This window comes from Larus michahellis, chromosome 5, assembly GCF_964199755.1.
Source record: "Larus michahellis chromosome 5, bLarMic1.1, whole genome shotgun sequence".
NCBI lineage: Eukaryota > Metazoa > Chordata > Aves > Charadriiformes > Laridae > Larus > Larus michahellis.
This window is the reverse complement of record NC_133900.1, coordinates 32,527,301-32,549,611: the sequence shown is the minus strand read 5'-3', so window position 1 is coordinate 32,549,611 and position 22,311 is coordinate 32,527,301. Positions and strand designations below refer to the sequence as shown.

General features: G+C 41.5%; 1 long non-coding RNA gene across 3 annotated transcripts in view; it reads right to left on the bottom strand.

The window, feature by feature from the left end:
* The window catches only part of LOC141744148 (uncharacterized), a 53,863-nt gene that overhangs the window by 5,509 nt on the left and 26,043 nt on the right, over positions 1–22,311 (bottom strand). For 2 of the 3 annotated variants that reach the window (XR_012587346.1, XR_012587345.1), the window contains 3 exons: positions 18,311–18,430; positions 15,859–15,947; positions 14,607–14,837 (listed from right to left, as the gene is read on the bottom strand). This is a non-coding gene — a long non-coding RNA (uncharacterized LOC141744148). The remainder of the gene's footprint in view (positions 1–14,606; positions 14,838–15,858; positions 15,948–18,310; positions 18,431–22,311) is intronic. The other variant, XR_012587347.1, reaches the window with a different exon arrangement.

Genomic DNA, 22,311 nt, shown 5'->3' with positions numbered 1-22,311 from the left:
TTGGCCTGTCTAAGCTATAGTTTTTAAGTGTCAGCTTTCTTTTCAGACCACTAGTGCCAGAAGAGAACATCTTAGAACACTATAAAATATCTGATTATAAAGAGGCTATTGTACCTAAGTACAACACAATATTATAGCTTTCTCAGCAACCAACACTATGCTTATGCTAGCATCCCAGCATCTATTATAAACGTATGTTTTCATCCACTCATAAAAGGAGTCACTGAAAAAACGTGTCCGGATTTCTCATTGCCCAGTTTTATTTCTGTTTGTTGATGTTGTGAGATTTGAGGGGCTCGGGCTACTTCTTAGAGGACCCTGGGAGCTTCTGAGCTGCAGGACGTGGGGCTGGAAAAAGGGAGAGTTACAGAAGATTTGGCAGCTGCGCAGAATTTAATGTTGGGCAGATAGAGAGTATGCAGGAACTGCCGGGCCAGCACACTCATTTCCTGCATCTCTTACTCCGTCACAGAAGTGAGGTAAAGAGACAATTCATAATGAACAACTTTTTCTGGAACTCATTACGACAAGCCAGAATTCACATATTATGAATTTGAGACTAAGTTATGCTCCAAGACAATGTTTAGGTGACATTTTGTTGCACAGAGCTGCTCTTGAACTTAAGACAGCTCCTCTCTGCTTGGCATTTGTCCTTGTGATTTTTTTAAATTTTTTTTTTTGCAGCTATCTATCGTCTCCTCCAATCCAACTTCCAGCATTGATAGGCCTGAACTCTTTGTGGCTTAACCTCCTTATCCAGAGCTGCTATTACTGCTGCTCCTCAGCATTTGGCTTCCCAAGCCTTCATTCCTTTGGTGTATTTCAGACTTCCTGTTGTCGCTATCAGAATGAGTCCTGCTGGCAAGCACTTTTTGACACATGCAAAATACAATGCATGTCCGGTCTGATAAGGAAACAACGTCGCCAAGAAAAGTGGGTAAAATCTCTGTGCCAAAATATACCCCCAGCATTTCAGCTTCCTAGCAGACTGTGTATCTGTCCCTTTAAAGATATCGTAAAGATTTTCCTGTTCTCTGCATTTATGCTCTCCAATTTATTCAGCAATACAGAATGGGCTAAATGCTTTCCACAGCATGTAATAGCTAAGCAGTAAGTAGCCAACTGAAAATAACAGCATCTTGGGCATCTACTAAAAGCAGGTATTTCAGATCATCCAGATAGTTGGAAAATGCACAAAAATTTTCACACATACCTGCTTTTGGTAATTTGTTATATTGCTGGAGAGTTTGTCATCAGGAATGCACCTATTCACATTCATCTCTGCTTACACTCATTTAAATCTTTGTTCCAGACAGCTGGGATAATAAAACTTTTTTGAGGGAAAAAAAACTCCACCAAACAAGAGACAAAAATGGACTACTAGCATTCTGTGCTGCCACGTGCTGTACTTAGGACTGTTCAGTAGCAATGGAAAATGCTTGTAGTAACAAAAAGCTGTTAATAAACTATTACTTATTATGCCAATCACCTTTTTTAATTAACTTTATAGTATATGCTTATATGCTGTTATATCTTTGGAGTTATAAAACTATGCTCAGGGATTTTAAAACCATGGGTGTTTGCAGCAACAACACTGTATCTCATTTTAACATTAAAAAACGCTGATTTGGAGTCAAAGTCTACACAAATAAGTTTGGCATACCATGAGAAGATGTCTAGGCAAAGAATAGTTTTAAAAAATTGCTCGCCTCCTACATCTCTCCATGAAGAACAGGACCACGGACAATATACATATTATGCTCTAACAAGTTAAGACAACATATTTTCCTTTACAGCTGGACTAGGTTAGGAGACACTTAATCCCCACAGCTCAACTGAAAAGCAAAACCCTGGTTAGCTCTGGTGAATCAACTGGAGTTACACTCTGAAGTTCAGCACTTCAGACACTGAAGTTAGTACTTTACTTTCATTTTTGTTCAGTGCTGGGAATAGCAGGTGGACATCAATTACTTCTACAGACTAGTTATTTTTGTTTCTTGAGGGATGGGAAAAGAAAGGAGGAACAATGACAAGGCTGGAACAATGCAGTCCACACAACTATAGTTTCAGACTGAGTACCCTAATCACGTTCATGAAGGAAGTAAGCTCTCAATAAAACTACAGCATATTGTTCTCACCTGACTTTCTACTGTCTGAATAGTTTGGCTGAAGACAGGGAGTATTGCCATCAACACGAGCATGTAAAAACAGGTAAAATATCTGTCAGAGATAATGCACCATGGTTTGGGGCAGAGATCTGACTCCCATTTCTGTAGGGCCCTTGCTATCCTGAGAGTCTATGAGGTGGAATTTCAGCCTGGAAAATGTGTCATTTCTCAATTTATTAATCCACTGGTTATCTAACTTTTGCCATCACCACAGATATGCAGGCCTATTTTCAGCCTGCATGTGTGAACCACAGCTGGGGAGCATAGGGTTTAATCTATTAGAGAAACAAGATGAAATGCAAAGTCTTTCAAGGGCTAGCTGAGGTGTCAGTTCCTCATACACACACTATCAAATCCATGTGTTAATAAAAGATGGGTAGAAATAGCCAAAACCTGTGAAGTGACATGTTGTATCATCACATTTACTGAAGTAGGTGTAATGATAGCACAAAACTCCTCCTTTGCAGGGGTATTGCTGTATGACAGAAAGTTCAATTTTGTAGAATAGCTTCAACTGCATTAGGAGAAATGTAGTGTTGGCAATTGTTCAAGTACTCATTGAGGAAACCTAAAATTTTTATTTAATTTAATTGGCGTAACCCTTTTCTGTCACCTTCATTGCATAACAGAGCTTTACAAGAGGAGACTGTTTCAACATAACTTACAGCTGCTGGAGATCACTATATAACCTGATGCTTGGATCTGTTGTACAACTAAGACTGCATCAGCTCACTACTTGAAAGAAAAAAAGCATTGGAAAGTACACGTGTTTAAAGAGGTAATATCTAGACATTAGTACCGCTCCAGCAGAATACCAACGAGCAAGGGGCGAGAGGAGCAATACCTGACTGACAACCTACAGCCAGCCCCTCCTCTGTGGTCTCCTTACTTTGATCGAGCAGTTTATAGCAATGACTCCTTGCTTTTGGAGGGGGTGAAGGAGGGGCCCTGCACTTCAGTCCTTTGGTAGCAATTGGTGTTAGAAAGACTTTCATTTCCCCAGGATCCTGCTTGGTGGGGAGGCCCTGGGGCGAGTCACTGAGCCACCCACCGAAAAACAACAGGAAGAGTCACAAAATCCTTCAAGAATAACAATGACTGGGAGGTGTCTTCATCCAGGCTAGATTGCTGTTTACTGACAACATTTCCAATTGCATTGGAAAGATGCTTCTTTCAGGCCATATTTTTATTTTATTCCTTCTTCTAAAATGATTTTTTTTCCACAAAATCTTGCAAACAGTAGAGTTGATGGAATACTATTTATCAAGCTGACTATTTAGTAAGTTTTTCTACTTTTTGTTGAAAGATTTATTTGATAAAGAATTTTTTAAACATTTGGTCATTCTCAGAGCCGGCGAGATATATATCCTTTCAGTACACATTTTGGAGACTAAATAGCAATATTTGCTGAGGAATTTAACTGAAAATAAAGTTTTCTGGTGTTCAGCCAGACCAGATCTGCACTCAAGCCAGGCCAGATCTGCTCTCTAGCCAAAGTTACAGGGCAGATTCTTCAAACCCTCCCAGACTGGCCTAACTGTGCTCCCAGTGAAGTTAATTAAAAAGCCCAAAACCAACCTTTCACCAATTTCAGTGAGCAGCGTTAGGGCTGATCATTTTGGAGAATTCTGCTCACATCTATTCTGCACTTATTTTAGTGATAGGTTAACAAATCTGTACTTTGATTGTGTAATGATTATTCCTATTAAATTCATCTGGACATCTTAACATACAAAGTAACACATGGAAGAGTTCATAGAATCAGGCCCTGGAGAAGGAACTCTGGTATGTGAATAGAAGTTCTTCATTTCTATTTTCTGCAAATCTACTGCATCCTACTCCAGCCTCATATTATATTCCCGTTGTATTAGTACGTTGGCCTCACTCAGAGTGGGAACTACATGGAATAGGGATTATCCTTATTTCTATTGGGCGTTAGCCCAATTTATGGGACAGAAGGGAACCTGCCAGTTAGAAGCAATACCACCACCAACAGGAATTTTCCATCACATCAAATCTGGGATTGAGTTAGCTGTGAATTCACTGAACCATTGGCCTGTGACATTCGCTGTGCATGAAAATGAGCGAGTATAGGCAATACTAAGTAGCAGGTCATGGAACAAGAAGCACACGTCACTTTTCCTTTAAAGGGTGAGCCATATGTGATCTACATGTCAACCAAAGCACCCAATAGTTGCCCTTCTGCAACTCATCTGCTCCTTATACAGGAAGCAGCTGTCACCAATAACCACACATGACCTTGCTAATGTGACCTGCAGACACCTGAGTGCCCAACTGTTAAGAGTAACAAGAGAGTACCCCATTGCATCTAGATTTGTCACTGTAATTAACACCTCCCATAACACCATGGAGCTAAAGACTCGGCTGAACACTTCTTGTCTTGTTTTCAGTATTGCGAGACTTAACATTTTGTTTCCCAGTCCTTAACAGTTTTGACATGCCTTCCATTTCCCTGCAATGAGCATTGCTTTTGTTTGGTTTTTTCCTCCCTGTGTTGCATCTTCATACAGTCAGATTTCACTTCTCCCCTTTGTACCTGCACTGATAACAAGTAACATTTTTCCTTGTTTATACAACAGGCAATGCAGTATATACTCAGCTGGAGTGGGTTCTGACCATATGACTATCTGGCAAACCTACACAACTAAGGTCTCACTAGCCAAATTATTCTCTTGGAGATCATAAAAACAAGAGAAATGATTGGGCAGGAGAGAAAAATGAAGATAGTTTTCACACTTCTGTAGCTGGCAGATATTCCTTCTCAAGTTACTATGGAAAATTACTTCAGATGTGGGAAAGCTGGGGCTATTTTACTGCTAAAGTCCTTCGGTTTAATGCATTTCCTTGGTCAGTAAAAGCAGGGAGAGCTCCTGACAGCCTTCAGCTAATAGGTCTGAACTCCTGTAATGTTCAATGATGAGCTGTGGCATGGGTGAGGGCAAATGTTTCACAAACACTATCTATTTACACAAGACATCAAGAGAACCTAGGAGTCTAAGTCTTGCATTTGGAAAAAACTTCACAAAAATAAAAATATGTAAATCAAAAATGGGCTGAAACTCAACATCAGCATGCTTCAAAAGTGGGTGTCTAATGTTAGGCTCCTAAATCCTTTTTAGCCACCAAGATTAGTAGCTTGATCTTTGCTACTGGTAATCACCCAGAAGGTTCTGGAAAAGTAGCTTATTTAGGCACCTAAATGTGGGGTTTAGGAGCCAAATTTAGTCTCTCAAGTCTGAAATCTCAGCTGTGCATTCTCAGCCAAGGACAAATAAGAGCACCAGGATTTTCAGTTACTATTAGAGTTCTACTTCCAGGTCAAACACAAAATCAGAAGGGCTCTAATTTTCTAGTTCTATTTTAGATGCAACCTCAAATCTCCCCATTGCTGTAGTTATTCTGTAGGTGGTGGAGAGGAAGGATGGCAGGGCCCACAGCGGGGCCCCAAGCACCAGAACAACCCGAGGACCGCGGCTTTGCTTCCTTTCCTCCCTCCAGCTGCTTGTGAAGTTGTCTCAGGTCTTGCTGCATTTCCCTCAGTTGTCTCCTTCCTTCCATCTCGTTATCTACGTAAAAGCCACTCGTGGCCTATCTGGCTGCTTAGCCTCCAGTACAGCTCCAGAAGCTCTCATGTAGCTTTCAGCCCATGCAGTGGTACCATTCCCACCTCCCGCAAGACAAGGGACCCCTGAGGCCCCAGGGATCTCGTACACTCCAGCAGCCAAAACTACCTGCCTTTTGTCTGCTGAAGAAGTGGGTTTGTCTTTGCTGTGTAACTGGTAACAGGATTCCTACAGGGAATTGGAAGATAAAAATAAGCTATTTTAATTGGTTACTTTTAAAAAGGCTCTGTTTTCCTTGTCAAGACCCTCTGGAACACAGAAAGCATAACTCCAGGGTACGGCTACGCTTGAAACCAAAACCTAGGCTAAATCTTAAGCAGAAGCTGAAGCCAAAGCCAAACCAGAAGCACAAATCAAAACCAAATGTGTAACTCTATTCCTAGAAAGTCCTCTTTTCAAATAAAAATGTAATTACGCTCTTATTTTCTCAAGCCTTGCCTATACACAAAAGCTGTAACCATTTTACTAACCCATTTTAGAAGATTATTTTTATTTTAATTAGGGCAGCCTTTTTATGTCTTTTTAGGTCATCCTCAGAACACCTTGCACTGATTTGTCTTAATTCATTCCTAACAGTCCAGGACAGCTTTTGTCTCTGGAGTCCTCAGAATGAATACACTATATATTTTACTACCTGGATTTTTTTTAGTGACTACATTTGAATAATTTTATGAAGAGTAAGAGTCTTTCTGAATTCCTTAATTGAATTTAGTGTAAGACTTGTATTTTTAAAGAAATTCATCTAAGTCACCCTCTGCAGGATTGCAGTGTGGACTGTGGGATAATAGTGGTGACTGGTCATAGAGAGGTAGGGAATTAATCCAAAGGGACACTAAAAATAGCATGAGGAAGAAGCTTTTTGGGGCTGTAGCCACCCTATTCAGTGAGTAGAGCAAGGTGGCAAACACTTTGGCTGGAAGGTCTTAGAAAGATTACAAAACAAAAATTAAAAGGCAACTGATGTGAGTTTAAACCCTTAAATATCCCTTAGATAAAAGGAGAAAACGTTTTCACAGGATAGTGGTGCTCCTACATTTTAGAATGGCTTTGAGTTCATCTCCTAGAACTGCTGACCCTCTGAAATCCACTGCAATCCACGTCAATGTGAGAAAACATAGATTATGTGAACAAATGCAGCGGGCCGTTGAAGCAGTATTTTCAAGAGCTCACCCATACACAGTTGATGCACAGATTTTAGTGGACACTTGTGACCAAGTACAAAGTTAAGAAACCTTGCAAATCAATTTTCAAGGGCTTCCCCTTGGAGCACTGCCATGTATGCAACACTCAGATCGTCAATTCAGGGGTGGCCACATCCTCACTTTAGTTTCACCATCCTTGTTGGTAAAATGAAGTTAGTAAACTGAAAAGAACTAATGTGGCTGATTTGGTGGAGACTAAAGAGCAGTTTAATATTGCAGCAAAGGAAGCTATATGAGCAAATGTTATTACAATTGTGAAAACACACCACTTCTTGCTTAAAGCAGAGCCCCACAGTAATTACCAGAGCCTTATGTGTATTTTCAGTTCTTTCGTTAGTCAAAAGAAAGCAGGAAGGGCTGTGCACTGATTCTTGGTGATTCATTGATTTCCTTCCTTCCATCCCTAGCTAGAGCTTTACTGGACGAGTCTGCACTCATCGAGTACTGCGTGTAGCACTGCAGTCAAGTAATGCCCAGCTTAAGATAGACCCACCAGCCCATTACTCATCTTCCATGGGAGAGCAGTGGCAACAACAGCACTGTCCTCCACAAACACTCCCAGTGCCTCCTGGCAAACCATAGGGTGCTCTCAGGAATACCTCTCATTTTAAGTGGTACTCTGCTTTCCCCTCCAATGAACCTTGCAGCAGACAAGCATGCCACAACCGTGTCGTCACCAGCCTTGTCTTGCTTTGATGGCCTGACAGACCTCTCTATTCTGTGTGTCTGAAAAACAAGGTGATGGATTACCAGCTCAGAATACCTACTACAAAAGCAACTTGTAAAGAAAAGGTAAGTTTTCAATACACCTGGACCTGTTCTCTTCTCTGAGATGTCATACAGCATTTCTCCAAGGTGTCTCTTAGCTGCACTAGTTCAGATAAACTCAGTAAAACCCTCCCACCGAACGCTGGCTTCCAAAGAGTTTTCCCCTATTCCAGTTAGGGTGTTACTATGTGAAAGCTCATCTTCCAAGTAGCTCTTGAGTCCTTATTTCTCCTTTTTTAAAAACACCAATAAATATTCAAATAAATCAGTCTAGGGGAACTCAAATGTGTACGTGGCTTAAATGATCTTATGATGTCTGCAAGGCTATAAATGAAACAGCATTCCGAACTGTCCTGGAAAGATCCTACAATAAGCTGAATTCTCCAACTGTACCTTAAAACTGCCTGCTTAAAAAAAATTCAGGCAAGGGATGTTCACAACGTATTTCATGACCATGAAACACACGAGGATCTTCATGTCCCAGATGAAGGGTTGCCTGATAGTCCAGCCGTGTGTCTGGAATTTAATTGTGTTTTGACCTATGTCTTTGGAAGCCCTGGATTATTTATGCAATAATTTTAACAAACAAGATCAAGAAACATTCAAGGTGGCTGGAATAACCTTTTCAAGCTCCTTGCACACTAAGCTCTAACTACCACTGTGTTTTTATTACTGGTCAGAATAATATCACTAATTAGATGTATCACTGCAGTCAGCCATAGAAAAATTATAGAAATGGTGACCTTCTTTAAAATTTTTGTCTGAAGCAATTGACACTGGGGAAGGGCTCCCACTGGACTGGGGGTTGTGAGTGGGCTTTGGTTTAGATTACTCTCTCTCTGTGCAGCACTTCCCTGACAGTCCAGTGTGGAAATCCAATTGACTTGAGAAGGAACAGGGATACATCTCTGCTGAAAATGCCACCTTTAGTCATCTTTTTATCTTCAAACAACCCATGTAAGCTCAGTGAGACTATTTCAAAAGAAAATTTTAACATATAAATACTAAAAGCAGCTCCACCGTTTCCCTGAATTGCCTTTTCAACTCGTTCCTTTTTTATCTTGGCTCTTCTCTTGTAGCAGTTTTTACACAAAACAAACAGACTAAACATTATTTCTGCGTTACAAAAAGAGTGGCACAATTCCTCACTGTCTAAAGTCAATTGGAATTTTCTCAATAATATGGAAAGGGGCAAAACCCGGCCTCTGATGGCTGTAGCACTTGCTAAGAGCCATAGCAAAACGGCTACTGAGTTTAATGGAAGCTAGAGCTGCCCTTAGGTTCCTACATCCTTTATTTGCATTGCAAGAATGATCCAACTGTCCTGTTACATTTTCCCTCACTCAAACAGGATCCCATCACCTGTTCTTGTCCAGACTTTTCCCCATATCCAAAGTTCTGTATATTCAATTTCAGAGTCTTATCGCCCAGTTTGCAGTGGCATTATGCTACCCTGTCTAGTAAAAGGACATGGCTCAGCTCTCGGCAAAATCAGTAAAACACTGAGATCCCAGCAATGTGACCCGACACAGATCCATAACTGAGCCTTCCTCCGTGGTTCCTCTGCTCTTTAGCCTTGAATTCCCACAGCTTCTCAGGAATTCTCTCTGCTTTTTCTTCCAGAGCTTTCAAAACAAAACTGATAAAATGATTTTTCTCTCTGCAGCTCTTCAAGGTTCTTTAGACAGAGCAACCAAACCGTGAATGAAAAAAAACATTTGGCATAATGTTCTGTAAACAGAGGTTTCAGGATTGATGTTGTGAATAACAGGAACTGCTAAGCCAGGATAGGCAAGCGGTGCCTCTGGTTCTCTGTAATTCTGTGGATTACAGATCACACATAGTTGTCAGTCATTATTTCCACATATTTTCCTCCAAATCACTAGCTGAGATACTGGAATTAGCTATGCCCAAGATTTTTTTCTTTATGATTGTGAAAGTGAAGGGTAGCTATAGCCCTGGTCTGAACAGGAGAGCAGGACACGAGGAAGAATCATATACCCATGGGTTTTACACAGCTGTCACAGGATATTGGAGCCACTGCTAAGATTCACAACTGACTACTTGTCCATCATAGGTCCAGTGGAGCAGCAGGGATTAAGACAATAGCACTGGAGTTGTTGAATGGGACATATAGACCCAACTGCACCCTGTAACTGTGTGTATCTTCGTATTTTGCAGCTCCTCACTCCTGGGAAGGAATGCCTCGCTCTATTCTTATTTCAGACTGACACAACTTGAATTAAATTAGTAAAATTTGTGTCTGCTCCAATTCCATCACTTCAATATTTTGTAGAGAGGAGAAAATTGGCTACTTGTTCTTCTAAACAGAGGAGCTCCTCACTTATTTAAGATGGCTGCTTGATATCACCCTCCCAAAAACTTGTTAAAGGTACCAGTAACAACACTGTCTATCCCTACAGGTGAAAGCCCTGAGTCACGCTTCAGTTCTTACTCATTTCCAAATCCCACTGACTCCTCTCACTGCAAGTGGCTGAGGAGATGATATCGCATGTATAAAGGATGTGCATTATTATTATGTTAATGTGTATGGTAATATCTTTTTAAGTAAACTATTGTTTCAGTACAAAATACCGTCATTTTTCAGTTTCAAAGGCCTTTTTTTTTAGTTAAAATGGTGGTTAAGCTTCATTTTTTCCTTTTTTCTTTTCTTGTTGCAACCCTTCCATTCCAAAATCAGAGATGCCAAGCTTTGTCCTGAAGGATTTCTCCTAGCAGAATTGTGTCGCAAATACTAATAGTATTAGTATCGTCCAAGCTGGATAATTGGCAATCCCAAAAGAACTGATAGGATCTGTTGCCTATATATTATTAGCTCAGGGCTATGTAATGGCCAGCTCTAATTGATTTTCTTTCTTTCCAGTCATACAAGTATAAATCATAATTAATGATTCTCTCAAGTCATTTCTAAGATAATAAGTGTCTATAGTAAGCATGCTGCCACCACAAGTAATACCTTTGATGTGCTTTCTTCCTAGGACAGACAGAAAAACATCATTCTTCATCCTCCCATTGAGCACAGATTGGAGATTCAAACACGTTAGGCCAAAGCTCAGACTACAGTGGTACATGATGCAGAGCAGAAGGGACTGCATATACGTGAGTTCCATAAAAAAAATAGCAGACACTATTAAAATGTAATGATCATAATGCAGCCGCCCTGGCTCCCACTGCACTCAACTACACTTAACAAGTCACACAATGCAGTAATAGCTACCCTCACAAAGCTCTGTAGAGAAAGTGGAAAGTGGCATAACTGAGTTGTGGAGTTTCAGGACTTTTAAAGCCGGTTAATTGGACCTTTAAAATATACTAAATGTCTATTGAAATGCAGGCCATAATAGCCCCCTAAGGAGAAGGGCTTTAATAGCTTTATGTATTTATGTATATAAGTGTATATATCTATTAAATATATAATAGAAACATTGCTGTATAAACATATTAAATAAGCATAGAACGAAAAACACTTTTTACAGAAACATAAATGAGTATGTGAAAGCAAGGGCAACACAGGTGAATGCAAGATGTAAATGTACAGCAGATAATTTTGCACAAAGACTTTAAAAAATAAAAGGTCAAAGCTTTTTGTTTAAAGAACATTCTGCAACATCACCAAATAGGATAAAAACAACATAGTAGCCACAATGAAATGCTCTATTTCCTCAAATAAACAAACGATGTTAGGTAACAATTGTAAGAGACTGATAGAAACTGAAATAATGTCCCAGATCGTTTAGACCAGTTGAGCTGTGCTGGGTGCATATAACAGTAGGAAAAGCAAGCAAATCTGGCAGTAACCCAGTTTCCTTCTCTCAGAGCTGGCTGGTAGTAGCTGGAGTGTTTCTGACATTACTCTGTACCATGCTGAACGCTCACTGCCCTCCTGGGCCAGAACGGCAGTGAGAAACCATGTGGACATAAGAAAGCCTCTTTCTCTTCACCAGATGCGAACACGGGACTCCCTGGCTGTTACAGCCAGGATTGGGTCCATTTGGAGCAATGAACCAAATGCATCCCACAGCATCCACGTGGGTGTAATCATTACTCTGCATATAATCAGTATGCTTTTCTATACTAACCTCCTTCCGTACTTAAAGGGAAGTGTTTATGGCAATTGAGGCAGGTTGACCAAGGCCTGAATAAATCTAGAATACATAGTCGCAGATTAGACATATGTACACCAAAGCTGTTATTTGTATAACTACAGATTTGTATTACCTTCCACAACCTTTTTCTTCTTTTCGTTCTCATTCTTTACTCAGGCAAAGCTAGTGGGAGTTTCTCCCGGGGCAAGAACTGAGCTGAGTGCTAAGTTAAACGTTTCTTTGTTTCAGGTAGTGTTCCTTTTAAGAGATGTTATATCAAATGCATATTAATTTTATATTAATAATGTACTACACTGCATACACATACACACACAGAGGTATGTAAAAATTGCAAGCCATTTCATCACTGTAGACAGTAAATTATCCATGAGCCAACAATGTGCCCTTGTTGCCAAAAAGGCCAATGGCATCCTGGGCTGCATAGGGAAGAGTGTGGCCGGTAGGTCGAAGGAGATCATTCTCCCCCTCTACTCTGCACTGGTGAGGCCACAACTGGAGTACTGTGTTCAGCTCTGGGCTCCCCAGTTCAAAAGGGACAGGGAACTACTGGAGCAGGTCCAGCGAAGGGCAACCAAGATGATTGAGGGATTGGAGCATCTCCCTTATGAGGAAAGGCTGAGAGCTGTGACTCTTTAGCCTGGAGAAGAGAAGGCTGAGGGGAGACCTTATTATGACATACAAGTATCTAAAGGGGGGGTTGAAGGAGGATGGAGCCAGACTCTTTTCAATGGTTCCCAGTGACAGGACGAGGGGCAACGGGCACAAGTTAGAACATAGGAAGTTCCGTTCAAATACATGAAAAAACTTCTTTACGGTGAGGGTGACAGAGCACTGGAACAGGCTGCCCAGGGAGGCTGTGGAGTCCCCTTCCCTGGAGACTTTCAAGACCTGCCTGGATGCAGTCCTGAGTAATGTGCTCCAGGCAATCCTGCTCTAGCAGGGGAGTTGGACTAGATGATCTCTAGAGGTCCCTTCCAACTCTGAAGTTTCTGTGATTCTGTGATCACAGTTCATTGGGAGGAAAGCCAGAAAGACAGCCATTACTACTGCTTGAAGCAATGCGCGGGCTGCGGCATCAGTCCCTGTTTCCATGAAATCAACACCTTTCATAAAAATTCAGATGACTTATTGCAAAAAATATGAGAGTGGGGATTTTCAGGTGGTCAGACCTGGCCTACATCAAATAGGTGGAATCAGAGTTAGGATAATGATGAAAATTGTCTCTCATTCAGGTCAATCAGCCCAAGATGGTTGCTAAATTGCATCACACTTCCCAATGAGGAATGAAATCTCTGGAACGAGTTCCTGCCACAGAGGGGTAGAGTCTCTGCCCATTGATTTCACGAGGAGTCTGATCAGGCCCAAAGTCAAATGAGGAGAAAAGTGGTCTTGTGTACTTTTGAAACTCCCTTTTGCTTTCGGACACCAGGGTACAGAGGTTCAGATGGGTGAATAGGTGGACCATAAACAATGATCTCTGCTTCCATATTTACTTAGGAATGCTATACTTGGCAGAACATGTTTCCAGTAGCAGAAAGCTCACTTCCTGATGTCAATATAATATTTGGCAGTTAACGCATACTCCCCAAAGAAAACCATGGCACAGTTTGAACACAGTGTGCAAAGGTCTACGATGTTCAGATGCACTGGCTGAGCTTTTATTTTTTGACAAATCTTACACCAAAATGTGCAATACAAAAGAGAGACAGCTTAGGCACTAAACTCAAGCAGATTGCAAGCTGTTGTTCCAAAAACACTGAGAGCAGCTATTGGAATATTTTCTTCGCATATGAATGAATTGCAATAATCCTGGAATAAAGACAGGCTTTTGGCTATTTTGTGAAATAAATATTTTCCTTGTATAACATTGCCCAGTGGATTAAAAAGCAAATTAAGTACAAGCCTGTGTCTACATTATCTAAAGCTCCAGGATCCCAGGAACCACTGTCTTGTACAGCATCACATGTGCACAGCATCATTAAGAAATGTCAAGGCCATATTTTACTCTACTCCCTTCATATGCATAAGAGAAGCAGGATTTAAGTCATAAAAACATCTCCCTATTATACCCTAAAGTATGCAGTTTCCTTGGGAAAAATCATGAATTCTAATTTGTTTTTGAAGGAAGTAATCTTTTTTCTTGGCAGATCTGATAAAAACAGCCCACAATTATCTAATCTGAAGGTCATGTCACACTCAAATAACTAACCTATCTATACAGTGGATGGAAATTCTGCTGTCACCACCCATCATGACAACTGTCGGCGCAATAAAAGGAATGCTGCTGCCTGCCTTCCTGGTACATCCCAAATTGTCGGGATGGTAAAAATAAGTTCTAAGAACAAACAAACCAAAATCTGTAATACGTGGATATGCCAGTAAACTTTCAGACAGGAGAGAAACAGAGGTCAAGAGGAAAAGGATCTTCTGTAATAACCATGTCTTTGCAACTGCAGTTATTTAGCCATGCTCCGTTTAGGAAAGCAAGAGGGGAGGGTGCTGTATCTCTGAGGACCCAACACTCCATGCTATGAGCAGATCATTAGAGAAGCCTGGTCTTCCATGGGTTTGGGTCGCTCCCCTCTCTCCCTTTCCACATCCCATGCTCTTCCCCCACCCTTGCAATGCTTTCATTTCCCCTACTCCAATCCCTCACCATGTGCCCCCACCATGTCTGACCCCTCTTACTGGTACTACCTCCTGTCTGGGCACCTCTCCTCGCTGTGGCTGCAGAACACATGTGCTGGCCGGGCACCAGAGGAGGAAAAGCGTGGGGTCAGCAGTGCCCATTTCCCTCACGAGGCACACGACTCACGGGTCTTCATCCTCGTTCCATCTGCCAGTTTTCATGCGATTCTTCAGGACTTCATCTCTTTGAGGCCTTTGCCCTCGCTGCCAGGTGAAGTTAATCCATGAACCCAGGGGCTGCTGGAGGGGAAAAAAATACACACATGAGGTTTTCTCTCCTGAGGAGAGGTGAAGGTTACGTATGCCCGAGTGGAAACTGTGCGCAGGGTTTACCAATGGGCCCCGCTGGGGGCCCTCCCTGAGCAAGCAGTCATCCACCTCTGGCACCATCGCCTTCGGGCTCTCCTCACGGAACAACACCATGAAATTATTATTGAATACATCTCTTGTTAATAAATACCAACAATGTTGAAGCACACTTTAACAGCGGTGGAAACTGTGACCAACCAGATGGGCCTAGGCCTCGTCAACCTGGGCCTGGCTGGGGCCTGCTCCTCCCAGCCCCGTGCTGCCGGGGAAGGGAACAGGAGGAAAGGTCAGGATGCTACTCATCTCGGGGGATAAAACATGATGACTATCAATTTATAGGGTGTTACTTCTCAGAAAAAAAATAAGAAAAACCCAACAACTGTTGGTTCCTCACAGTATCGCAGAGGAAAAAGTGCTGCCAGAGGGAAGATCCCTGCTACCTCCCCAGCCCACAGCAGATGGCACCAACATTTAGTCAAGATTACAGCCTTTCTGTAGCTCTTTCTGTTTGTGGTGGGCAGGAGGTACTGGATGCTAAGCTGAACGGTGAGGCCTTTTTGCTGAAGTGAATGTATCCTAAAAAATAAAAAGTACTTTCCTTGTCAATACTTGAAAAAAACCCTCTGTTTCTTATGCTGCATGCTGCCTTCTCCCTTGCAGTGTGCAGGGAGCCAAAACCAGCAACAAGCTGCAGCTACCAGACTCTGATCTTAATCTATTGCTTAAATTGATTAGCTCTCTCTTGCTTAACGAGTGGTCATTACGTTATTAATTTGCTGCAAAAGGAAGGGGAAGATGTGATTCACTCAATTCTTTTCAGAACAAACCCAAACAGTGTAATTGTTAATTAAATCACCTGAACTAATTAAACTATTTGGAAAAATTAAAGAAATTGAAAGCAAGTGAGAGAGAGAAAACTTCTCCCTTTGTCTTGCTCTACTGAAGTGCGCACCTGAAATCATAGGTTGGTCTTCCTCCGCTGAGCTTTTGCTGGTTTAAACACAGTATTTCCCCAGATCTTTTGTCTTTGCACTTGCAAACCTGGCAAGGAAATGGCAAACAAGAAAGAAAAACTTCTCATTGTTAATGTTTACATAAACAGCAAGTGTTCACCACACAGATGGTTTTCGTGCAAGGGCTCAGTAAGTGCTACGTCCAGCACTGGACTTGGAAGTGTGCTAGAAAGCCATTTTGTATTAGAGCAAAGACTATGTGGGAAGTAAAGAGAGGAACAAAGGCAGAAAATTCATCTAAAAAAATATTACTTGACCCTCCCTTAGGTCTTTCTGCCAGGCTGCTCCTGGAGCTGAGGAACTTGAACCAGGGTCCCTGAGCAGGGACCTGGGGAGGGAAGGAGAGGAAGATGCTTCCCCCTCAGTGAGGACCCAAGTGGCTTCATCTCAGCTGAAATCTGCTGGTGTTCCCCAGGCCACTTTGATACCAAGTACACAAGGTTTGATCAACAAAGAGCAGTGGTTTACATTTAAGTGGTATCTTTAAACACAAAGGGCTCCACATGTCTTTACAGTCTTTGTATCTAAATTACATCACCTCCTGCTGAAATTCAAACAGATATATTTGATATGCAAAATAGCTGTAGTCTAATTAAAAGCACTGCAGCTAGATTGCTCTGCATGCCACACTTGTGTCCAAAGATGATTTTATACTGTATATTTTTATGAGTTAAACAGCGGCTGTACGGGTGGATAACAGCATCACCAGGACACAAATGCAAGGAGAAATACAGTCCAATAATAATAAATATTACAGTTTTTGTGAATTTGTAATTAATTGTAATGTCCCTTTTCAATCGAGACCACAACAGTGCTATCACAGTCATGTGCCATTAAGAATTCAAGATAGTCTGCTAAGGAAGATCACATTTTGTCTTTGCTGAAAGGAGTGAGAGGTGATTTTGCACAGACCCGGTCAGAACAGGAACAACTGCCAAAGGTTTACTGTAGTCAACGTAGAAATTTCTCTATTGCTCATGATAACAGATTGTCAGGTATAAGACAGAATGCAAATGGAGAGGACCAAGGAAGTGATTTAAATATAGTGTTTCAGAACAAAATATTGTTGGAAATATTTTTCTTTCTACGTAATGTGGAAAAAAACCCAGAAAACACCAAGGCAACTGCTGCAGAACTAATAAAATGTTCCCAGTCCTACTCCTATGTCACATTTGTAACAAGTTAAATGGTAGTTTCCAAGGGCTCATCTATAGCTAAAGAGATACTCTTAGTAGAAGAAGAAATGTATAGCTCAGTAATATCTTTGATCCCCCTTACAGTAAAGATTTGCTTGCAACAGCAAAGTATGCCATGCCATTAATGCCTGAATTCACGGGATTATTTTTTTTTCTTAGTGTATTACATATATTAAGTTTGTTAGTATATAACTGAAAGGGGAAAAATCCGTTGGCAGCTTGGTTACTTTGATGAAGAGCAAGTGAAATCACATTTAGAATGCTGGAAATTTTTGAAGTGCAATGCAACAAAAGTACAGTCACTTGCAGCTGATAATGTTAATGCCAACTTTAGTAACCACCAGTATGTCTCCAAATGAATGATAAACAGGAATGAATGTTTGCTGCCAGCTCATTCTCAGTTCATACCTGTTGATATGTTTAGTTGGTCACAGATAAGTCATCTTTTGATCATGGAAATATGTAACAAAATCTTTTGAATATTTTTCCTTACTTCTCAAAGAAATTTTGGAACTACACTTGACATCCCATTCTGTCTACTTGGAATACATGTTCCCACACCCTGGTTAACTTTGCATACTTCTCTTGGAAGATCTACGTAATGGTCGTGCTATTAGAAATTACTTTTTACATTAAATATAGATTGTGCAATTGCAGTTTCTAAGTAATTCAGAATGCAGAAGAGGGAACAATAAAAAAACTTTTTTAGTGACTGAACATATCTAGTATTTCTTTCAAAATGTGCTTTAAGAGTTTTACAGTGTGGCTTTGAAAAACAGAACAGTCTGGTTTCATACATGCTGAAGTTCATGCTAATAGATTGACTGAGGTGATTGCAATGAAGAATTAATGACTAATTACTTCTAAATAAAGTCTGAAAAAAACCAAAATCATAGTGAAGCAGGAAAACTAGAAAAGATTTTTCTTTCAATGCAATTAACTCTTACTGTCTGGTTAGGGGGAAAAAAGTTACTTTAATAGAGATTTTTTTTAAAAAAATCTTTTTAGGACATTGTAATGCTTTTTAAGAGTTAAGTATAGTTTGTGTGAAAACTATCATACAGTGTGTATGTGCTCATACTTGAATCAGGAAATGGTCTGATATTCCATAGTTTACAGACAACTATAAACCATAGTTTCTGCTTCTGGAGTTTTGCCATCATATACAATTTAAGGAATGTTTGTGTCAACATACCTGAACAGATCACAGAAATCTTCTAAATACTGATCCTTTGAGAGCAGAGTGGAAAACTGAAGCCACCTCCAACCATTTCTGTCAGGAACACTATAAACTGGTTTCAGTGAACAGATGTATCTGAAACATATTTGAATTAATAACACTTACAGGTGAGCCGAGGAGGGAGGGAAATAGAAGAGAAGGAGAAAAGACTGTAGCCCAGGGCATGCTTGATAATCTAAGATGTCGGAAAAGCAGTGTTAGGAACATAGGAGAACCTAAAGCAGACTGAAGTCACTCTGTAGTGAGCTTTGAGACGCTCAGTGGAGCAGCCCACTGCTACCATGGATCATCCGTTCTTCACAAAGTTAGGAGCCACTCAAGGCAGATGAATACTATATTCCAGTACCGAAAAATATATAATTTGGTATGGGTAGGAAAAGGATTGTGGTTACTCCTTGTAAGGCCAGGATCACAAAAGAAATAGGATTTTGCATATAGCTAGGATTTTATTCTATTTGCAGCTTCTGTGAAAAGGCTTTTTCCATTTTAAGTTGCCAATGCATGAGCTAAATAAATATGTGGGCAATGGCAGTCCCTATCCTACAGGAAGCATGCTGGAAAATACGTTTGTTCAAAAAACACTCAGTGGAATAAAAAATATATTTAACTCACAGTTAAGGGGCCACAGAGTTCAGCCCCATTTGACCAACTTACTGCATGCTGATTCAAGCCTGTCGAAGAAAATTTGTTGAAGTTCAGTAAATACCTGACAAATGGCAGCAACGCAGAGTCACTGCTATATGCGAGGCTCTTTCAGATGAACTCTTTGGTAAGCAAAAATTTTCCATTGTGAATGCACCCTAGCCACCAACATTTCTGCAATACTTTGTAGCCATCACACCTGGTGCTCTAAGCTCCATTTAAACTAATAGAGACTTGAGTGGTTTGAAAGTCTTCGTTCAGCTTTGGCTGACACCCAAGAGCCGTGGAGAACAGGGGCCTGGAGTGCTGCCCTTCACAACACTGTGAACTCTCTGAAGCTGATCAATGGTGTGGGTATGGCTCTAGTGAGCAGCTGCAAGATGCTGGTCTACGACAGGCAGTAGAAAAAGGGAGCTTTACAACCATCTCCCTGTTGACGCTTCCAAAAAAGAAGTCACCAGTGCCACGAAGACAGCAGACACCAGTGAGTCTGGGAAAGAGAGTTACTCTTGTGCCCAGCCTAAAGCTGGAAAGAGCTGAAGAAAACTTCACACTGATTTTCAACCACCCGCATGAATCACCCTTGGACAGAAACTACACTGTGCAGGATAAAGGAAATAAGCACTTGGCATAAACGTAAAAGAAGAAGGAAAAACTCTCACTTCTCTGTTTTTACTTTCCCATTCTATTAATTTCTTGATGTTGTTACTTCACTGTCCCCTGGCAGTCACTGCTTCTGTGCCACGGTCTTTTAATACGCAACTCCTTACCCCTCCTCAGAGGTCCTGGTTTTCACAATCTGCCTTCAGATTTTACCCAGTAAATTTCCCCTCCTCCTAAAATCTCCTCTGTCACCTTGGCTATCTTTTCTCCTTCTTTGGCTCTCCTTCTCTTCCCATCAAACAGATTGTTTCCCAAACCTTCCGCTCCAGGTTGCCCGGTGTAATGTACTGGCTGTGTCACTTTATTTGCATTATGTCATCCCACCGGAGGCGGCCCCCAGCCCAGAGCCCAGAGCCCAGCCCCATTGCTCCTTAGCAGAGACCAGCATTTTATTTTAGCACAAGTGGAGGTTGCCTGAGCTTCCAGCTCTGCTCTGTTGTCCACCCTCTAGCTGTACGTCTGTGTATCATTGAGTGGTGCCTCCTACATCACGCTGAAGGCTCGGTGGATGGGTCCATGGGATCTATACCCTACAGAGCTGCAAGTAGGGGGAGACCCTCAGGGCACATCTGGCAAAAGCAAATCCTTAAGCAAGGCAGTCATAAGAACCAAGGTCTCTGCTGAATGCAAGCATGCTCCCACTTGTACTTTAAGGGCTTATTGTTACTATTTTTTTTATTTTGGCTAAATGTGCTTGGTTTGCCATATGTTCAGCAAACAGCACTGTGACCTAACTGCTACCACCACGCCAAAATTCAAAGCAAAAAGATTGCAGTCATCCTTTAATATAGACTAAAATATTCCCCCTGCTTGGCTTTGATCTGGGAAAAAATACATCACTTTATTTTTGCTTATATTTCGCAGGTGCTAGTCTGCACCTTCCCAGCATGGTCAGTCTCATCCTAAATGGTTAATGTTTGGCTAAACTGTAAGCATCTAAAAACAGGATATTACAGCAGAAAACCGGATAAGTGCAGTAACAGTGGGAGTTGCAAGGCCCTTCCCAGTTGTCCCCTCTCCCCCACCCGTCAAAACAAGTAGAGATAACATCTGAATGCATGCGTGTCTAGTTAAAACCCTGTGCAAGTTTATATACAAATAAAGTGCAGATTTCTGGCTTCTGGCAAGTTTTGTTTGTGATTACCAGTGCTGCAAAAGTTGACACAGACATCCAGGACTGCAGTGGAAAGAGTGCTTCTTGAAGGCATTCACATCAACACAACAAAAACAGCGTTTCCCCCTCTTCCCATGAAATGAGGAATGGCCATGGATGGCAACCAAGAGACTCCAGGCTTGATGTGACACCTCCTTCCCCACCCGCATTTTTCTGCCGAGCTGGTGGGCTCACCTTCACTGTGCCCTGCGAGGCAGAAGGTAACGGTGGGTCCCAGGAGAGGACAGGTCAAGGGAGGGAGATGGAGAGAACTGACGATTTCTGCCCTAATTCCCTTCCACGACACTTTTTCCTCAGAGAAGGAGAGGACCATGTCTGCCACTGGCCTGCACAGACTACCTCACCTGGGTGAGCTGATTCACACCTGAGATGAAACCAGCCCAACATTTGCACAGCTGTGGAGGAAGGGACATGGTAGCTTTAACACAAAAGAGTTAGAATCATCTGTTGCCTCTGTGCAATGATGCGTGTAGGAAAATGAAGGGGTCTCTGTTTCTCCCTGCCTCCTTTTCTCCCCTGCAAGGTAAAAGGCAATCTCATTTTCAGCCTTCACGTCTTTCTGGACAGTGAGCTGTTTACTCACATGTGTTTAGAGCCAGAGACTTCTTTGGTGGCACAGGCACTGCTGGGACAGCAGCAGATGAGTGAATATAACCACCACACCAGAGCTAAACTTATTCTGCAGGGAAGAGTTTTATTCTATGCGACTTAAGCCACAGTTGCTTTTGCTGTTGAAATCCGTTTGTTGTGTGTTCATTACAGCACCACAAGAAAGGGAGAAAACTTTTAATTCTCTAGAAATTTAATCTTTCCATGAGAATTCCTGAAGTTGTTCTCTTTATTAGATTTCCATTCAACTTTGTGTTTTGGGTCTTTTTAGTGTAGATGTGCCTAGAGCTGTAACGCAAGAGGCTGATCTGCTTTTCCATTGCATTCGGCTGCTTCTGTGCCAAGTTCCAACATGTCCAGAGTCATGCACACTTCTTCCCTCCTTTAAAATAAGCAAAAGAATCCATGTTTCCCAGAAGAGTCATGAAAAAAAGGAAACCGCTATAGTAAGCCACATTTCTTCCTGAAAGGGAGAAGTAGCAGAGAAGGGAAGAGGGAAAAATACTAATGTAGGATGTGCTCATCCTATTAGCCTAGCAACAAAACACACTGGAAGGCAACAGCGCTTTCGGCATTAAACATACTGAAAGTCCTCATGTCAACAAAACAAAACCGCATTTGTGACGGGGAAATTTCACCTTAACTGGATGTGTGTCATTTTGCCAGTGCCACCACTAGGGAAATAAATCCTGCAACATCCATTTTATGTGAGGTTCTATTTACCATAACAAGATAGATTTGTTCTGGAAATTTTTTTGTCAATATATCCTTTGTTAGGCAGTACCTTCATCTCCTAGCAACAGTGTGGGGAAATCCATCAGAGACATGGAATTTAACTGCAAAATAGGATAGCTCACTGTAGCTTGTG